Source organism: Aethalodelphis obliquidens, unplaced genomic scaffold, assembly GCF_003676395.1.
Source record: "Aethalodelphis obliquidens isolate GAN/ISIS:26980383/991018 unplaced genomic scaffold, ASM367639v1 scaffold71, whole genome shotgun sequence".
NCBI lineage: Eukaryota > Metazoa > Chordata > Mammalia > Artiodactyla > Delphinidae > Aethalodelphis > Aethalodelphis obliquidens.
In genome coordinates, this window is record NW_020838015.1 from 2541052 (window position 1) to 2559415 (window position 18364).

Below are 18364 nucleotides of genomic sequence, written 5' to 3' on the forward strand. Positions count from 1 at the left end.
AGGGTCAAAGCTGAAGCTTTTGTGGGGATGTCAGCTCATGCTACCTTTTAGGTAGACCCATAACGAGGATAAGTCCAAGGTAAGTCCCCCTGGGACCAAAGGGCATAGGGTGTGGCCTCCATGGGCTGGCAGATTGCAGGAGAAAGCACAGGCTTCAGCCTTTTGCTGAGTTGGGTTAGTCACTTTGCTTCCTCCTAATCTCAGCCTCCCCCTTTTGGGAAGAGATTATGCAAATATCTTCCTTGGACAGCAGTTGTAAGACTTCAGTGGAAATGATATATAAAAAGAGCTTGGCATAGTTTCTAGCTAATGGTGCCAAGAGAAGGTGAGCTGGGACCTCAGTGGTTCCAGGGCTGATAAAGTGCTTGTCTAAGTCAGCTCGGGCCGACTTCCTTTAACCCTGCCTCCTCACACCAGATAGTGTCATTTCTCTCTTCTTCGAAGTCCCAGATTTCTTGAGAGAGGAGTCTACACCTCCTCACTTCCACTAATGGCACAGCTCACCACAACTGGCGTTGCCTTTTCCCAACAGAAGGTTGCTAATGACCTTTTTATGGCCATGGCCAATGGCTTCCACACAATCCTCTGTCTCCCAGAATAGATAGCTGTTGTAGATACTCATTGCTTACTCACCTAGCTTCCATTCACCCGTCATAATAGCACCTAGATTGTCCTTCCCAGGCCCCTTTTCCTCCATTGTCTAGCAACCGTGAGATCTGGGAGGGAATGACCCCTCCAGGGGCGGGTCCAATTGGCCGAAGCCACTCAACCTGATCCTCTCTCTTTTATCACCGTGATTGGTTCAAGGGTGGGCATGGAAAGATGAAGAGAAACAAGGTCCTTGGTGATATCATTAAACTGCTGGATTAAACTTATCCTGAAGCCTATTCCAATCATGCACTACTTTCCAGTTGTGTGAGCCAGTAACTCTCTTCAAGGTTTACGTTAACATGAGTTGTCTTTTCTGTTACATAAAGGGTCCTTACTGACACACGTCTCCAAAGCATTCAGTACTGTTGACTATCTTCTGCTTGAGTAATGGAAAACCCAAAAGATCGTGGCTTAAATGTTTGAAGCTTTGTGATTTTATTCTGTTTTCTTTGGGTAATAAGAATTCTGAAGGGACTTGGTTGCTAGCATTTAGTCGTTTCAGCAGCTCAAAGATGTCAGAGCAATTCTCTCTGCTTTCCCCTCATGGTGCCAAGATGGCTTCTGCAGGTGCAGCCGTCACATCCATAGTCGAGACAGAAAGAAGGAGGGAGGGCAGGAGAAGTACCTGCACCAGCTGGCTTCTACACATGTCTCATCGGCCAGCACTGCATCCCATGGTCGCCACTAGCTGCGAGGGAATCTGGGAAGGCATGGCTTTAGCTTTCTGGACCCTGGCGTAGAGGCAGGTTGGCTAGAGGAGAGTCCGGGTGGAGTTGGAGTGAGCCAACCTAGAGGCTCCTCCCCAAGGCCCCAGGGCTCCTTCACTGAGCCCTCTTCCTCCTCCCACAGTCTCACTGTCGGACTCCTGGGCACCTTCTCTGGACCTCTGCTGTCTTGGGCAGGCTTATCAGCTGCTGGAGGACTCCAGATGCCTAGCCCTGGGCCCACTCTCCCTCCTGTTTGCTCAGCCATCTGTGCATCCCCTTCACCTGATGTCCCACGGGCGTCTAGCCCTTTACACAACCTCCCTCACATCACAGTTAAGCCTGGAGTCAACATCAGACTTCCCCGGTTCTATCAGACTTGCCCAGAGTCGGCTGCCATACTCAGTATCCAGGACCCGAGAATCGTGCTGACACTTGTAATTGCGGAAGGAAGGACAGCTACCTTCTAGAGCCTCGCCGTTGGAGGAGAGGCAAGTTGGGGGAGGGCTGCTGCATCTGGAGGGAGAGAATTTTGGAAGAAAGTTTGCACTGTTGCCGTGGACTCCATTTCTAGTTTTGACTAAAATTCTTATGAACCCACAGTGTGATTTATTTTTTTTTATCCACCTGCCCTCTAGGCTTCAGGGCCCTATAACGATCCCAGGAGCGGGCCTGTGATTTCCCAAGGCCTAGCCGGACCTTGCGGCCTCAGATGGTCCCCAACCTCCAGAGGGTGTGAGGGTAGCCGGCAGTATATCCCTGACCTTCCCTGACCTTGCTCGGAAAATAGTACAAAGTAAGCACACAGATGTGTTAAAAGGAAGGCAAGGGAAGGGAGGGGGGGTGGGCGGAGAGAGAGAGACACACACACATGGCCGGGAGTGTAACCTCAGGTCACCTCCTTCTGTGGGCCTCAATTTCCTCTCCAGCAAAAGAAGGCTTGGATCAGATCACTCCCCAGGCCTCTTCTAGTCCTGACATTCTGTGATTTTCTAATTTCCTTCAGACTCTGGGGCCCTGCAGACCCCATGCTAATGTGGATGAATAAAACATAGGCATATCCTAAAGCTCTAAATATCGCAAGTATTTGTTCTGGATTCGTTCTCACTTAACTGCGTGGCAAGCAGTGTCCAGCTGCGGCTCTGCGGCCTCCCGTTTCGATGGTTCGAGGTTGGCCGGGCTCCCTGAGGAGGCCGATGGCGAGTGGCAGCCTCAACCGCAAACCCACCTCATCAGTTCCCCTGCCCTTTGGCCTTCCAGGCCCTGGTCCCACCACCCGGGGGACATTTCCCTCAGATGTCTGCACTGGCACCTTCACACGTGACCTGTCCACCGGGATCCACGCTGGGAGGCAGTCTGTCGCCCACTGTAGTGAGACCCTTCAGGCGGTCAACAGTGGCCTTCTGGAGGCCGCATATCCTATGTCTCTTCTGTGGGAACTCAACAGATATAACTGGGTTTCTTATTTTTAAGTTTTTTTTAAAAATTACTTTTTAGAGCAGTTTTAGGTTTACAGAAAATACAGAGTTCCCATGTCCCCCTTCCCCCCCCTTCCCCTGTCATTAACATCTTGCATTAGTTGTGGTACATTTATTACAACTGATGAGCCAATATTGGCCCATTATTATTTACTGAAGTCCTGATTTACCTTAGGGTTCACTCTCGGTGTTTCACATTCTATGGGTTTTGCCAAATGCATAATGTCTTGTATCCACCATTACAGTATCATATGGAACAATTTCACTGCCCTAAACACTCCCCGTGCTCCATCCATTCATCCCTTCCTGCTTCCCTGCCCACAACCCCTGATTTTTTTATTTTTTGTTATTTTTAATTGAACTATAGTTGATTTACAATGTTGTGTTAGTTTCAGGTGTACAGCAAAGTGATTCAGTTATACATATATGTATATATTCCTTTATATATGTATATATACACATATATATTCTTCAGATTCTTTCCATTGTAGGTTATTACAAGATATCAAGTATAGTTCCCTGTGCTATACAGTAGATCCTTGTTTGTCTCTTTTATGTATAGTAGCGTGTGTCTGTTAATCCCAAACTCCTAACTTATACCTGCTGTTTTGCCTTTGGTAACCATGTTTGTTTTCTATGTCTGTGAGTCTGTTTCTGTTCTATAAATAAGTTCATTTGCATCATTTTTGTTGACTCCACATATAAGTGATATTATATATTTGTCTTTCTCTGTCTGACTTCACATAATCTCTAGGTTCATCCATGTTGCTGTAAATGGCAATATTTCATTCTTTTTTATGGCTGAGTAATATTCCATATTACTCCATATGGTGTATATATATCCCACATCTTCTTTATCCATTCATTTCTTGGTGGGCACTTGGGTTGTTTCCACGTCTTGGCTATGGTAAATAGTGCTGCTATGAATATTGGTGTGCATGTATCTTTTCAAATTAGAGTTTTTGTCTTTTCTGGACATATGTCCAGGAGTGGGATTGCAGGGTCATATGGTAGCTCTGTCTTTAGTTTTTTAAGGAACCCCCATACTATTCTCCATAATGGCTGTACCAATTTACATTCCCACCAGCTCAACCACAGATCTTTTTACTCTATAGTTTTGTCTTTCCCAGAATGTCATATAGTTGGAATCATACAACATGTAGCCTTTTTAGACTGAGTTCTTTCACTCCTAGCAATATGCATTTAAGGTTCCTCCATGTCTTTTTTGTGACTTGATAGCTCATTTCTTTTTATCACTGAATAATATTTCATTGTATGGATGAAACACTCAATAGATGTGATTTTTGATCAATTGGTATTGGTAGAAAAGACCAAAAGTACAAGATGAACAGCAATCTTCCAAACACAGAGTCTGTAAGAAAGCTAGATTTCAGGATGGTTCTGGGTAATGTACACAGTGTGGCCAACAGAGAAAATCCAGCAACCTGAGAGTTGCATTTTTAAAAAAAATATTTATTTATTTTTTGGCTGCATCGGGTCTTAGTTTCAGTGTGTTTCAGCACGTGGGCTCTTCGTTGTGGTGTGCGGGCTTCTCTCTAGTTGTGGCGCCTGGGGTCCAGAGCGCATGGGTTCTGTAGTTGTCGTATGTGGGCTCTTTTGCCCCATGGCATGTGGGATCTTAGTTCCCCGACCAGGGATCGAACCGGCGTCCCCTGCATTGCAAGACCGATTCTTAACCCCTAGACCACCAGGGAAGTCCCCCTGAGAGTTGAATTTAGAGTATTAGCTATGAGGCAAATTACTTTTATTACAGAAAAGTTCTTTCTTAAAGAATTGCATTTAAAACAGGATTCAATTAATTTTTCTGCAACATCTTAGGCATGCATTCACACTGGAAATTATCTATACCATGTTAGATATTGTGCAAACAGGGACACTTTGGAGAGTAAAGGGGGATGCTATTAATAATTACGCCCAAACAACAGATGGAAGCCAGGACCTTCCCAGATAATATATAGTCTTTCTATTTATGACTAGTATCTGTCTTCTTAAAATAGCTGAGGGGACATAGGATATTTTTGTGTTTCTCCAAAAGTATTTGACGATGTATGAGTTAAGCTTACACTAGTGGTGGTGACACTTCAAGGAGCAAATCCCAGTTTATTTTTCACTCACATGAAGTCCAAAACACATATTGCTGATTGGTGGGAATGGGAGATTGGGCGGGGGGTGCTCTGCTCCATGCAGTCATGCAGGGACCCAGGCTGATGGAGCCTTCTGCCAAGTTCCATATGTGTCTTTCAAGTAGGGTGACCAATCATTGTCTGGGAATGAGGGGTTTCCTGGGGTGCAGATTTTCAGTGCCCAAACTGGGACAGTTTCTGGCAAACCAGGACAGTTGGCCCTCTTTCCTATTTCCGAGGTTGCCCTGAAGATTGACATCCAACTGATCGGGAGGGGAAGAGAGAGAGTGGAGGACGGCAGGCTTGTAGGAGCCAGACCACTCGTCACTTCTGCCTGCTTTCTGTTGGCCAGAACAGTCTCATGGCCACACCCAGCTGCAAGGGAGACTGGGAAATGTAGTCTAGCTGTGTGTCCAAAAGAAAAGAGAAATTGGTTTGGTGATGAGCTAGCTGTCTCTGCCATGGAGGGGAAATGAATAATGTCTTGCTTTACTCCTAGGCCCTCGGACTGAGATTGACTTCTTTCTTAGCTGGCATATGCCTGGGAGGGGTTAGTGCCCACCCCCCGCCATCTCCCTTTATAAATTTAAGTCTCATTTGCCTAGCAGTCAACAGAGTCAACTCTGAGTGTCCACATGGCCCAGGCCTCTGCTCATGGGCAGTCTGGAGCACTCTGGGGTTCTGGGGAGGTCGGGGGCATGGACTGTGGAGGTTACACCTGGCAGCCACAGAAACTCACTAGAAGGGAATGAGGTTGCAAAGCAGGGAGGTGCCACATCGGAGGATCTGGTTGCACTGAAAACTGAAAACTTGTGGTCTGTGAAGCTGCTGTGATACCTTCCAGCACCCATGTTGAATATACATCTAGCAATGTAATCAGTCTTCAACATGACTGCTTTTTTCCAGGCCGAAACCATCAGTAGATCATTTGGTGCAAGCCGAGCCTTTCCATGGCATTAGCACCCTTAACAACCCTTACCTCTCCTAGCAGCCTTGAGAAGTGGGTTAAGGCTATTAGCCCCAGGCTGGAAGCTACTGTGTGCAGTGACACCACGTGCTTGACTCGTGCAAGCTCTGTCCTCCCCTGGGTGCCCTTGATGCAGCCAGGGACTTGTCTGGAAGATCATTTTCAGGTATTTGACTCCAGGGCCTCAGGCGTAGGGGATCCCTGCCCTCCCTGGTGAGGGGAGTTTGGGCCAGAAGCAGAGAAGGAAATGATGCTAATTTCACTCCCTTCCCCTCCTGTGGGAGGCAAGACTTGGAGCCAATGTGGGTGGTTGTCAACAAGACCCCCCAGGACAACCCCAGCTAGAGGGACCTTGGTTTCTGCAGCCCTCACCCAAGAGACCAAGGGCTGGCTCTTCAGAGCCTGGGCTTGTAACCCAGGCCTTTCCTTCCATAACTCTCTCTTTGGGTCAAAGACTTGGTTGACCACTGTGTTCGTTTCCTGTGGCTGATGTAACAAATTTGGTGGCTTAAATCAATTACCACAAACTTGGTAGCTCACAGTTCTGGAGGCCAGAAGTCGCAAATCAGAATCACTGGGCTGAGATCAAGGTGTCAGCAGGGCCGCTCTCCGTTTGGAGGTTCCATGGGAGAATCTGTTCCTTGCCTCTTCCAGCTGCTGGTGGCTGCCAGCTTTCCTTGGCTCGTGCCAGCATCACTCCAGTCTCTGCCTCTGTGATCACGTGGCCTTCTCCTGTCTTCTGTACTCTCTCTCCGCCTCCCTTTTGTAAGGACACTTGTGATAGCTTTTCAGATGCATCCAAGATAATCTCCCCACCTCAAGATCTTTACTTTAATCACACCTGCAAAGTCCTTTTTTCCCATATAAGGTAACATTCCAGGGATTAGGACACTGACATCTTTTTTTTTTTCTGAAGGGGGCATTATTCCACTTCCCACAGCCGCTATAGCACAGAATACAGTTGACCCTTGAACAAGGCAGGGGTGAGGGGCGCCAGCCCTCCCTGCAGTCGAAAAATCCACGTATAACTCTATAGCCGGCTTTCCATATACACGGGTTCCGCCTCTGTGGATTCAACCAACTGCGGATCGTTTAGTGCTGTAGTATTTACTATAGAATAAAATCTGCGAATAAGCGGACCCGCGCAATTCCCACTTGTGTTGTTCAGCGGTCAGCTGTACTTCAAACAGTGTGAGACCCTCTCTGCGTATACGTGGTGGTAGTGTTCCGAACGCAAGTTCCTGTGCCTAACGCACAGTGAGGCCGAACAAACCAAAATGTCAGTTCGGAGCAGAAGATTTATGGCCGGACCGAGCTAGGAGAATGGGTGCCTTGTGCTCAAGAAGAACATGAACTCCCCAGTGGTTTTCAGGGAAAAGCTTTTATAGGCAAAGTCTGGGGGGAAGGCTGCAGGGTGTGTGACTTTCTTCTGATTGGTTGGTGGTGAGATAACAGGGCGGTGCTCCAGGAATCTTGTGCAGTAGGAGGGGATGGGAAGAGACCACCTGCTCTGTGCCTGATGCTCCTGTTGCAGGAAGGGGGACCCCTTCCAGGGCCCGAGAGTGGGCTCTTGTCTAACACTCGGAAATGAATCGTCCAAGGAGACACACGTGCTGACAAAGTAAACGACTTTTGGGAAGGGGCGCCTGGGAGGAGAGCAGTGGGGGTGAAGAAACCCAGGAGAACTGCTCTGCCACGTGGCTTGCAGTCTCAGGTTTTATGGTGGTGATGTTAGCTCTCCGGGTTGTCTCTGGCCAATCATCTTGCTTGGTTTGACTCAGGGTCCTTCCCGGTGGTACCGGCATCTCTCAGCCAAGATGGATTCCATTGTGAGAGTTTCTGGGACGTTGGCAGGACATATGGGCTGGCGTCTCCTCCCTCCTTCTTTAGGCCCCTCCCTAATTCTTCTGGGTTAGTTTTACAAGACATACTATGGACTGGCGTCTCCTCCCTCCTTTCAACCCTTCCTGAATTCTCCCGGTTAGTTTTCAGCAGCAGCGCCGCGTTCTTTTTTTTTTTAAAATAAATTTATTTATTTATTTTTGGCTGTGTTGGGTCTTTGTTGCTATGCGCGGGCTTTCTCTAGTTGCGGCGAGCGGGGGCTGCTTTTTGTTGCGCTGCGCGGGTTTCTCATTGCAGTGGCTTCTCTTGCTGCGGAGCACGGGCTCTAGGCGCGCGGACTTCAGTAGTTGTGGCGCACAAGCTTCAGTAGTTGTGGCTCGCGGGCTCTAGAGCGCAGGCTCAGTAGTTGTGGCGCACGGGCTTAGTTGCTCCGCGGCATGTGGGATCTTCCCGGACCAGGGCTCGAACTCGTGTCCCCTGCATTGGCAGGTGGATTCTTAACCACTGTGCCACCAGGGAAGTCCCAGCACCACGTTCTTTATCGGGACCTCTTGTTGTGAGACAACTCAGACAAGCGGTTATTGTCGTGCCTGGCCAAGGCGGGTGGTTTCAGTGAACAGCTCCCTAACACTCCTGATCTCATTTAATTCTTCCAGGGCCCTTTGAGTGGGTATTGTTAGTTCCACTTGGCACTGTGAGACTCAGAGAGGTTAAGTAACTTATTTAATGTAACACAGTGGGTAAGAGATGAAGCTGGACTTAAACAGGACTGTCTGACTCAAGAGTCCAGGTTTTTTCCATGGAAACACAGTTAAGTTCTGGAAGGGCTGGACTCAGTTGGAATGCAGAGGACCAAGCGCGTTGATTTTCTCGGCTGTGTTGGAGAGTCTGGCCTTTTTGCCTGTGTGATATTCTGATTTATAATAAGAAATGTGTATCTGATCGTAGTCCCCTCTTCTGGCACAGAACTCCTAAAACCCTTGGAGTTCCCTGGATGCTGGGAGCCCTAATGGTGTCTTTTGTTACGTTAATGAAGTGACTTGGAGAAAGCACCTAAGGAGGAGGTCTGGTTGCCAGGAGAACCAAGGGAAGGATTAGAGGGTTGGAACTTGCAGTCCCATTCCCTGACCTCTGGGGATGGGAGAGGAGCTGGAGATTGAATCAATGCTCATTGGCCAATGACTCAATCAATTATGCCTATGTAATGAAGCCTCTATGAAAACCAAAAAAAAAAAAAAAAAGGACAGGGTTTGAAGAGCTTCCAGGTTGGTGAACACGTGGAGGTGTGGGGAGAGTGGTGAGCCCAGAGAGGGCATGGGAGCTCCGCGTCCTTTCCCCACACCTTGCCCTATGCACCAATTCCATCTGGCTGTTCCTGAGTTATAGCCTTTTAAAATAAACTGATGATCTAGTTAAGTAAAATGTTTCTCTAAACTCTGTGAGGTGCTCTAGCAAATTAATCGAATCTGAGGAGGAGGTCATGGGAACCTCCAATCCACACCTAGTTGGTCAGAAGCACAGGTGACAACCTGGACTTGTGACTGGTGTCTGAAGCTGGGGCCGGGGGAGGGGGACAGTTTTGCAGGACTGAGCCCTTAACCTGTGGGATCTGAAGTTCTCTCTGAGTACATAGTGTCAGAAATGAGTTGAATTATAGGACACCAAGCTGGTGTTGGCGTCAGGGAAGTGGGATTTGCTAGAACGGCCCTCGCTCACAGAAACCTGTAGTTTGGGAAGAAAAGGGATGACAGGGTGGAGGTTGAGGAACCTTTGCTTCCTAAGTGGCCACGTGGTTACCCATGCTTTGGAGCAGCAGTTCTGCTGCAATCAGTTACTAAAGATGGATCCAACTCCAAGGAAGCTGGTTCACGGGATGCATAAGGAAGTGCAAACTAATAAGAAAAAGGCCAAACATCCTATTCCCTTGGCTGTTGTTATCTGTAGTTGCAAAAGTAAAAGTGAGCGCTGGGTCTGACTTCGATGCTAGACCAGCTCAGATTTCAGTGAGTCTGAGCTTGGCACTAGCCTCACAGCCGTCTCCCAAGGTGAGAATCAAAGTAGGGGAAGGACAAGCTCGAGAAACTATTGAGGGCTTCCCTGGTGACGCAGTGGTTGAGAGTCCGCCTGCCGATGCAGGGGACACGGGTTCGTGCCCCGGTCCGGGAAGATCCCACATGCCGCGGAGCGGCTGGGCCCGTGAGCCATGGCCGCTGAGCCTGCGCGTCCGGAGCCTGTGCTCCTCAACGGGAGAGGCCACAACAGCAAGAGGCCCGCGTACCACAAAATAAAGAAAAAAAAAAAAAAGATAAGGATTGACAAAAGGGCCAGGGTCCCTTATTTCGACTGCTCACTGGGTACCCGAAGCCTTTTGCACAAGAGTCAGGGGTGGAGAAGAGGTTTATAGGACCCTCAATACGGGAATCCCATGGACCCGTTGATGAAGACCTCACTCGAGCTACAGCCAGATTGAGAGGATATAGAAATGTAAGGGTGGCTAAGATGATGAAAGTTGGAATGTCTAAGCTGATGTTATGTAAAGAAGTTGAATGTTTTGTGGGAATGGCTATTATGTCTGGCTGGGGAACACTTCCCCTCCCTAGTGCTGTGAACTCCAAACCTGTAGATGAAGTCCTAAGAGAGGCTACACTGAGGAACATAATTGATGATGGAATTAAGGTAAATGTTTGTGGGAGAATTGGTATTTTGGAACAGGCTTTATGTGAAGTGGTGGTGTCTCTCTTACCTGATTGTGTCATGGGGACGGACATTGTATCTGACTGGGGAATGTTCCCCCCACTGAGGATTGTAGAACAGAAGGCACGTGACTCCACTCCTCGAGCAATATTAACGGCACCTGCTAAATGGGAACCAGTAAGACTGCCTGAGCCCACACAGCGTGGGATAGAAGCTGGAGTGCCAGTGGGGACAAATCCTCTGTGCCATAGCCCTAAGTGGAATGTAGACTGGGACTTACGGCAAGGGTGCGTGAGCACTCCCGGCAACAGCAGGGACTTGGAACTAGAGAATTCCCGTCTGAGGGCTATTTACTACCTCGCCATCAGGCATTAATTGAAGCTACCCCTATGACTGAAGGATATAAAATGATCTTGAAACCGGAAATACCCACAATGTCTCGGGTCGTGTCAGAAACACTCTAACGGGGATGGAGTGCCCAGAAGAGTTCCAGAACAATATGGAAATGGGTCACACAGGATGTTGTTATTGGGAGAATGCAAGGAGGAGATAGGAGCAGGAAGCCTCTCTTCTCTTAGGATTGACTCTGGAACTGTGTGAGGAGCTGCTGGGTTCTATCATCACTTGGACAGTGCCCTGTAAACAGCTCTTGACTGACAGAGAAAGAGCTGCTTGGTTTGTGGACAGCAGTTCCGCAGTAAATGGACAACGTCCTCGATCGAGGAAGGTAAAAACAAATCAGCTTGGTGGGCTGAATTGCATGCTGATTTCCTAGCAGTGATGGAAGAATTGAGCAGTGGTAAAGCCCCTGTGTTTGGGTTTTTACTGACTCATGGGCAGCAGCCAATGGCCTGGCCATACAGTCAGACAGAGGGCAATGGAAACCTGGCCTATTAAAGGGATGCCCATATGGAAATCACTATGGGAATTTGAGGGGCGCATTAAAGGAGGACGTGTCGATGCTTGTCGGAAGAACCCCCTTCCAGGTTTGGGCGGTGACTGGAATCAACAAGCAGATATTCATCCCTGTGTGCTCGCTGGAGGTGGCCACCCGGGTCTGTGAGATGAGTGGACATGGGGACGCTGCAGCAACACAGAGATGCTCTGGATCTCCATGAAGTCTTCTTGTTCCCTCAGAGGCCCAAGATGCCAATGAGAGCTGTTCTGTCAGCAAGAGAGACAGAGAGTGCGGAGGGCTGCGTGGCAGATTCTGGTGGGAAGGCCTTGACCATAGCTGGCAAGTGAGGCTGAGGCTGGAAGCGCTGGGGGCTCCAAACGGGTCCTGACAGGCACGATGCTGACTCTGGCCTGGGCTGTGCATACCCGGCGGTAGATGCAAATGCTCAGGGTGTCAGGAAAGAACCCGAACACAAGATAGCGCACCAATTTGGACATCCGAGCATCGTTTCTTCAGACCAAGGAGCACACTTCACCAGCTCATAATGTCCAAGGATGGACAGTGAGGTATCCTCCTCAGAGTCTGATAGAGAGTCGAAAGGGGCAGTTAGAACAGTGGTGGTCTATAACGGGGAATAGAAGCCTGAAGGGCTGGCTTCCACGCCTTCACGAGTGTGTGTTCACACGCACCATAAACATGAGTGAGGCCAAAGGAGTCTCCCCACTGGGTAGATCTCTCTGTTTTTCTTTCTGGTGGATCTGGGAGGAATGACTTACATTATTTCCACTTATCTCATTGGCTAGAACCCCATCATATGACCTCAGTCTCACTTCAAGGGAGTCTGGGAAATGTAGTCTTTCTGTGACTCCAGAAAGAAGAAACTGCTACAGGATTTGGGGAACATATAGGATTATAGCTTTTCAGGACTCACCATTCTTGTTTATCTTTCCCCGCCAAGTGTCTAGTGCTCCCTTACTTGTCCCCTATGTCACCTGCCTCTCCAAATTTCATTTGCATTAAGGAATATAAATGACCAACAATGGCTTCAAACATGACCCCTCTTAGAGATCGTTGCACATTAAAGCAAATGTAAGCTTTTGGCTAGAGGGCTAATTCTTTGATGTGGGAATTTCAGGCACGAGTAGGCCAGTAAGGGAAATATTTGGGGTTTTCTGAAATGACAGACTGGGCTTGTCCTATGTGCCGTCTTTTATGCCATTTTGCCACCGCACAGGGAACATTAGAGCGAGACATTTTGAAGTCATCAGGCTAACAGTATGAGTGGCTGTGATATGAGATGCCCCCAGATCATTGAAGCGTGATTTTCCTCTGTCTGCCCAAAGGTATTGATGTGAAGTGGGGAGAAATTATTGTCCACCCCAGCTGATTTGGAATCAGCTTTCAAATCATCCATCTGTCATTCCTCCGTCTCTCCTTCCCTCCCAGAGAATGAAAGAGGCTTAATCCAGAGTGGGTCTGTAATGAGCCTGGAGAGGGAATTGGGGAGGATTTCCCTGAGGTTCTGGGAAGACTGAGGTCTCTGTGTTGCTCACTGTCAGATTCCGGCTCACCCGTGGCCGTCTCTGCGCCTCCTTCTCATTATGAGCACCCCTTTTGGTGGCTGCACCCATCCCCCAACACACATTCCAGCCCCGTGGTGCCTTTATGCTGTGGCCACCTAGTTAGGCTGGAACTACATTTCCCAAAATCCCCTTCGCTGCCCAGTTCCACGGTTCCACCTTGGGGTTTGCCGCAGGAGAAATTTGCATGAGATTTGGAAGGCTGAGGTGAAACGGCGGCCACTTTTACACTCTGCGGATTCGGTGTGAGCCAGGTGCATGGGAGCTCTCCCGTGTTGTTGCTGATCTGCTGGCTCACCTTTTTGGCCCCAGGGCACAGCCAGGCCCTCAGGTTCTTCAGCTCTGGCTGGATCTTTGCCTTTGGTTTCTCCAGATCCTGGACCAAGTGCCCGTGCAGTTGTGGCTGACAGTGCCAGCTTTTCCTGCAGGTGACTCGTACCGTGGAGGTTAGAGGCTGCGAAATGTGGATTCTGGCTGCCACGGTGGGTGCCGGCTTACCTTTGCACGGCCTCACACCATCCTCCAGGATGGCCCCCAATGAATCTCGCCTCCAGGCATTCACACCCTTGAGCCATCCCTTCCACATTGTCCTGGTTTGGTCTGTGTCACCAATACGAGTGTGGCAGAAGTGATGGCATGTCACTTACGAATTAGGTTATAAAAGACACTGCACCTTCTGTTTTAGTCTCTCTCTTCCTCCCTCCCACCCTCTTCTCTTCTTCTCTGAGATCTCTTGATTTGGAGAAAGCCAGCTGCCATGTCAGGAGTAGCCCTATGGAGAGGCCCATGTGGTAAAAGGGCCTGTGAGTGAGCCATGCCCCAGTCAAGCTTTCAGATGACCACAGACTCCGACTGACACCTTGACTGCAACCCCGTGAAGAGACCCTGAGCCAGAACCATTCTGCTAAGCCACTCCCAGAGTCCTGGCCCTCAGAGACTGAGATAATAAGTGTTCGTTGTTTCAAGTAACAGAATTTTGATGTCATTTGTTACACAGCAATATATAACTACCACCATGTCCATCTTTTCATCCCCACTACTGGCCTTGCTGCATTCAGACCCTCCACCAGACTAGTCAATGGTCTTACATGGGCAGCTTAATCAGCTCCCACAATAAATCCCTTATTCTGTATCACTCAGTGGTTCTGCTTCCTTGATCAAACCCTACATGATACCACAAGGAACTAATAGGAGAGATCCTCCAGTCTTTTCATCGTTGGTTTCCCCTGTAGCAGAGGTTCTCAACTTTTGATCAGAACCACCCAGAGAGCTTTAAAACAAAATACCACTGTCTAGGTCCTATCTCCAGAAATCCTGATTTAATTGGTCTGAGGTACGGCCTGGGCATCAGAATCTCTTAAAACTCCTGGGTGCTTTTAATATGCAGACAGGGTTGAGAACCACTGACCAGTCCTGCCAGGTCCCCACTTCTCCATCCTTCCTTGAACCGGGGCATGGGCACCCAATCTAGGCACCTATGCTGACTTTTCTTTGGAGACTGACACCTAGAAGTAGGGGCCATAGGAATCTTTTCACTGGTGGAGTTTTCACTGCAGCAAGACTGAGTTGCCAGGGCAGCAGGGCAACGTGGCAGTGGCCTCTCGGGTCTGGTTCCGGTTCTTTAACTCCATCACCACTGCTATCAGTGCTGTGAAAATTACTCCATAGCTTCTTTTTTTTTTTTTGGCGGTACGCGGACCTCTTGTGGCCTCTCCCGTTGCGGAGCACAGGCTCCGGACGCGCAGGCTCAGTGGCCATGGCTCACGGGCCCAGCCGCTCGGCGGCATGTGGGATCCTCCCGGACCGGGGCACGAACTCTCAACCACTGCGCCACCAGGGAAGCCCTTGGCAATGATTTTTTGAATCTGACACCAAAAGCAAAAGCAACAAAAGCAAAAATAAACAAGTGGGACTACATCCATAGCTTCTTGATTCCATTTTTCTGCCTTGATCAGGGGACCTTTAAGTTCTGTTCCAATGCTGAGAGTCTGGATCTGGGAACTAAATTTTATATTAACTCCCCAAATGACCCTAAGAGTCCCCAGCCCCTCCATGGGCCTCAGTTTCCTCGTCTGTCAAAGAGAGGACTGTGTTAGGTGTGCTCCAGACCCTTTGTCTTGGGTTGGGTTGCCTGGAAACAGGCTCTAATGTGATGTGTGTGTAGGCTATTTCTCGGGGACTCCCTTTAGGGTCAAAATCTAAGAGAGTGAGGGAAGCAGGATTGGGCGGAGGAGGGCCCGAACTGTGATACAGTCACGACAGAGGCCTCCCATGATCCCCTGGGAGCCTTGGAACTGGTGTGATCCTTCAGAGTTGTCACGAATTGGAGGCGAGGGGGTTGAGCCTTTGTACCCCCAATCAACCAGTCATTGAATGTGGTCTGCCCCCAGGGAAGGGGAGTGTGACTTTGAGTGAGGCAGTTCTCTTGGGCTGAGGGCAATTCCTGGAGGGGGATTTAGTCGAGAGCTGTCAGCTGGAGGAATGAGTCTCTCTGTCTTGCAGGGGAGCGGGAATCCAAGCGGGATACCCTACTGAGTGCTACAGCCTTCCAGTTGGAAGATTCTGCGACCATATCCCTAACTCCAGGGTGATTGGTGGAGAACAAGGTGGACTTCTTACTCCCTTTGGCTAAGCATGACATCAGACACCCCGGGAGAGTAGCTGAAAGGTTCCAGGAGACCAAAATCTTGATTAAAGTACAACTGCCCCTAAAACCTCCCTCACCATTAGCAGAGGGAGAGCCAGAGGGAGGTGTAAAGTCAACTTGCTTCAAAGAAGCAAGGCCCTGGGGAAAAATTAAAAGCCACTCCTGAAGGAAGGAATGGCTTCCCGAAGGAAAGTCTACCAGGTATAACACTCAACTCCCTAGAGTACGGAAGATAACAGAGATGTGAGGGGCTGTGGTCGCCATGGTAATGGCATCTCAGATTCCAACTGAATGAAACTACTGGCTGGCCTGTCAACCACCCAGCAGCTGCATTTTCAGTGGGAACCAGTCTCGGTGCTGGGCAGGGGCAGGGAGGAGAGACCACCTCATAGGTGCACACAGTGGGCTCGTGGGGGCCTCGATGCTCATATGTGTGCCTTCACATGTATGATCCTTTATAAGGGCGTCTGTGGTCCTGAGTGTGGAAAACCAAGTCCAGTTGTATCTGTGTGTTGGTGTGGAGGGTGAGGTCTGCATGTCACATCCCCGCCCATAAGCTACAGGCAGAGCTGATGACTCCATGTAAGGGGCATGATTTAAGGGCCTCTTTGCCCTTCTTCAAAATATCGACAACTGCCATTGTCCACTCAGCATTAGAAAGCCATTTCTTTGAAGAAATTTTCTACCTTCCACAGTTCTTTTTAAAACACAGATAATTAGCAGCTACCAAACCACCAAGAATGGCGGGCTTCCCCAAAATATAGGCGAAGAAACAGAAGAAGCTGGACCTAGCTTAGTGCCTCTCATACGTATTTGTATATATTTATGAACGTGTGAATATTTGAATAAATGGAGGGAGGAGGGGGCAACCAGGAGAGACAGTGGTCTGATGGGGGAGTGGAAGGGAATGGAATCGGTCGCAAGTCCATTTCCATTTCCAATTCAGTTCCGTTTCTTGAGCACCTGTGTTGTGCTAGCCATTGAGCTGGGGGCCAATAGGGGGGAGTAGGGCCGATTGGGGCCCTACCTCGGCAGCTCAGAGTCTTTGGGGGATGGGGGTTCCTTCATGGGTTTCCCTGGCGCTGGCCCGGGACCACAGTTCTTTATCAAGGCTGGAACCTCAGCCTCCTTCCGCAGCCTTCCGGGGCCTGGGTGCTGATTTGTCCCCTGTCATGATCATAATCTGTGCCTGTCTGGAAATTTTCAGCCACACCCATCTACTAATCCTGTGTCTCAGGTGCCTGGCCCCAGAAGCAGACAGCAGGACAAGGACAATGACTTGGACACTGGGCAATCAAGACACGGAGGGGGGGCTTCCCTGGTGGCGCAGTGGTTGAGAGTCTGCCTGCCGATGCAGGGGACACGGGTTGGTGCCCCGGTCCGGGAGGATCCCACATGCCGCGGAGCGGCTGGGCCCGTGAGCCATGGCTGCTGAGCCTGCGCGTCCGGAGCCTGCGCTCCGCAATGGGAAAGGCCACAACAGTGAGAGGCCCGCGTACCGCAAAAAGGGAGGGAAGCCAGTACAGGGTGTATGTATTATGGGGCAGGTCTCACTGTGGGCAACTGGGCTTAAATCCCCATGGGGACGTCTGGGACACAGTGGGCAGCACCCCTCTCAGAACTGTCCCAACTGAAGGGCAAGGAAACTGGGGTGATTCTCCACCCACACCTGTTTGTCCTAGGCCGAGGGCTGCCCCTGGGAGACTGTACTCCCTGTGCTCACAGCCTGCCCCACTCACCAGCCAGGGAAAGCCCTTTGAGGAGAGCAAGCGAATGGCAGGCGCCACTCCGTGGCGGTTGGCACGGACCGGAATGATCAACGCCAACGGGATAAGGGTGGGGTACCACCAGCATCTGCTACACCCCGTGTGGCCCTTCCAGCGGTGTGACCAGGCCAGCTGGTCCTCCTGGCCACAGCTTAACAGGCCCCGTGGTGACAGACTTCAGACCTCAGACCTGAGCTGGGTCAGGGCCAGAGAGTCAGGGCTTCTGAAACGTTTGTGGACTTGAACTGCCTGGACAGCCTCTGCCAGCCGCAGTCTGCAGATCAGGCAGGGAGCTGAGGCCCCTCACTCATCTTGATGCAAGCTCAGACTGTGGCCTGTCGGCCCAGGGCTTTGGTCCTCAAGAGACATCCTCCCCTCCTCTCCCCTTCCATCTGCTCCTGATTCCAGGCCAGGAATCCGCCCTGGGTGCTGACAAGCACTCCTGGGTTCTGCTTGCTCGAGCCCCAGCCCCTTGTCTCCCAAGGACTGTTTTGCACTTGGCCTTGTCACTTGGTTGAGGAAAAGTCCTCTGGCTCCTGTGCCTGCCGCCTCCCTGCTCTGAATGGAGGGGAGACCTTCCCTTCCTAGGTTATAATCAGCTCCACCCCCTGCAAGCCGCCAACTAATGGAGTAAGGATGGATGGAGGAGGGCGAATCAGAAGGTCGGGGCTCGGGCAGCACCCCCTTGGCTTCATCTCACGTTGCTAACTAACTTTCCTATTCTGTTCTGCTCAGATTCCCACCCATTTCCAGACTCTCTGGACGTTGAATTCAATTCAACAGCTGTCAGAAGACTTTCTGTGAGTCCGGGACTGTTCCAGCCTGAGGGGATAAGAAGGAAGTCAAGATGAGCCCCTGACACTCGCAGGTTGGAGGGGGGGGGCACATCCGAGCTCAGCATCGCCGTAAGTGATACGTCTGGTTTCTTTGGCTTTTGACCTGCCTGGGCCAGAGCTCAAAAAACCCTTATGACCTGGGAACATATTGGGCTTC

The 18364-nt window shown here is 50.0% G+C and overlaps 1 long non-coding RNA gene across 2 annotated transcripts in view; it reads left to right on the plus strand.

The window, feature by feature from the left end:
• The window catches only part of LOC113611955 (uncharacterized), a 165394-nt gene that overhangs the window by 70036 nt on the left and 76994 nt on the right, over positions 1-18364 (plus strand). For both annotated transcript variants that reach the window (XR_003429665.1, XR_003429664.1), the window contains exon 2: positions 18107-18276. This is a non-coding gene — a long non-coding RNA (uncharacterized LOC113611955). The remainder of the gene's footprint in view (positions 1-18106; positions 18277-18364) is intronic.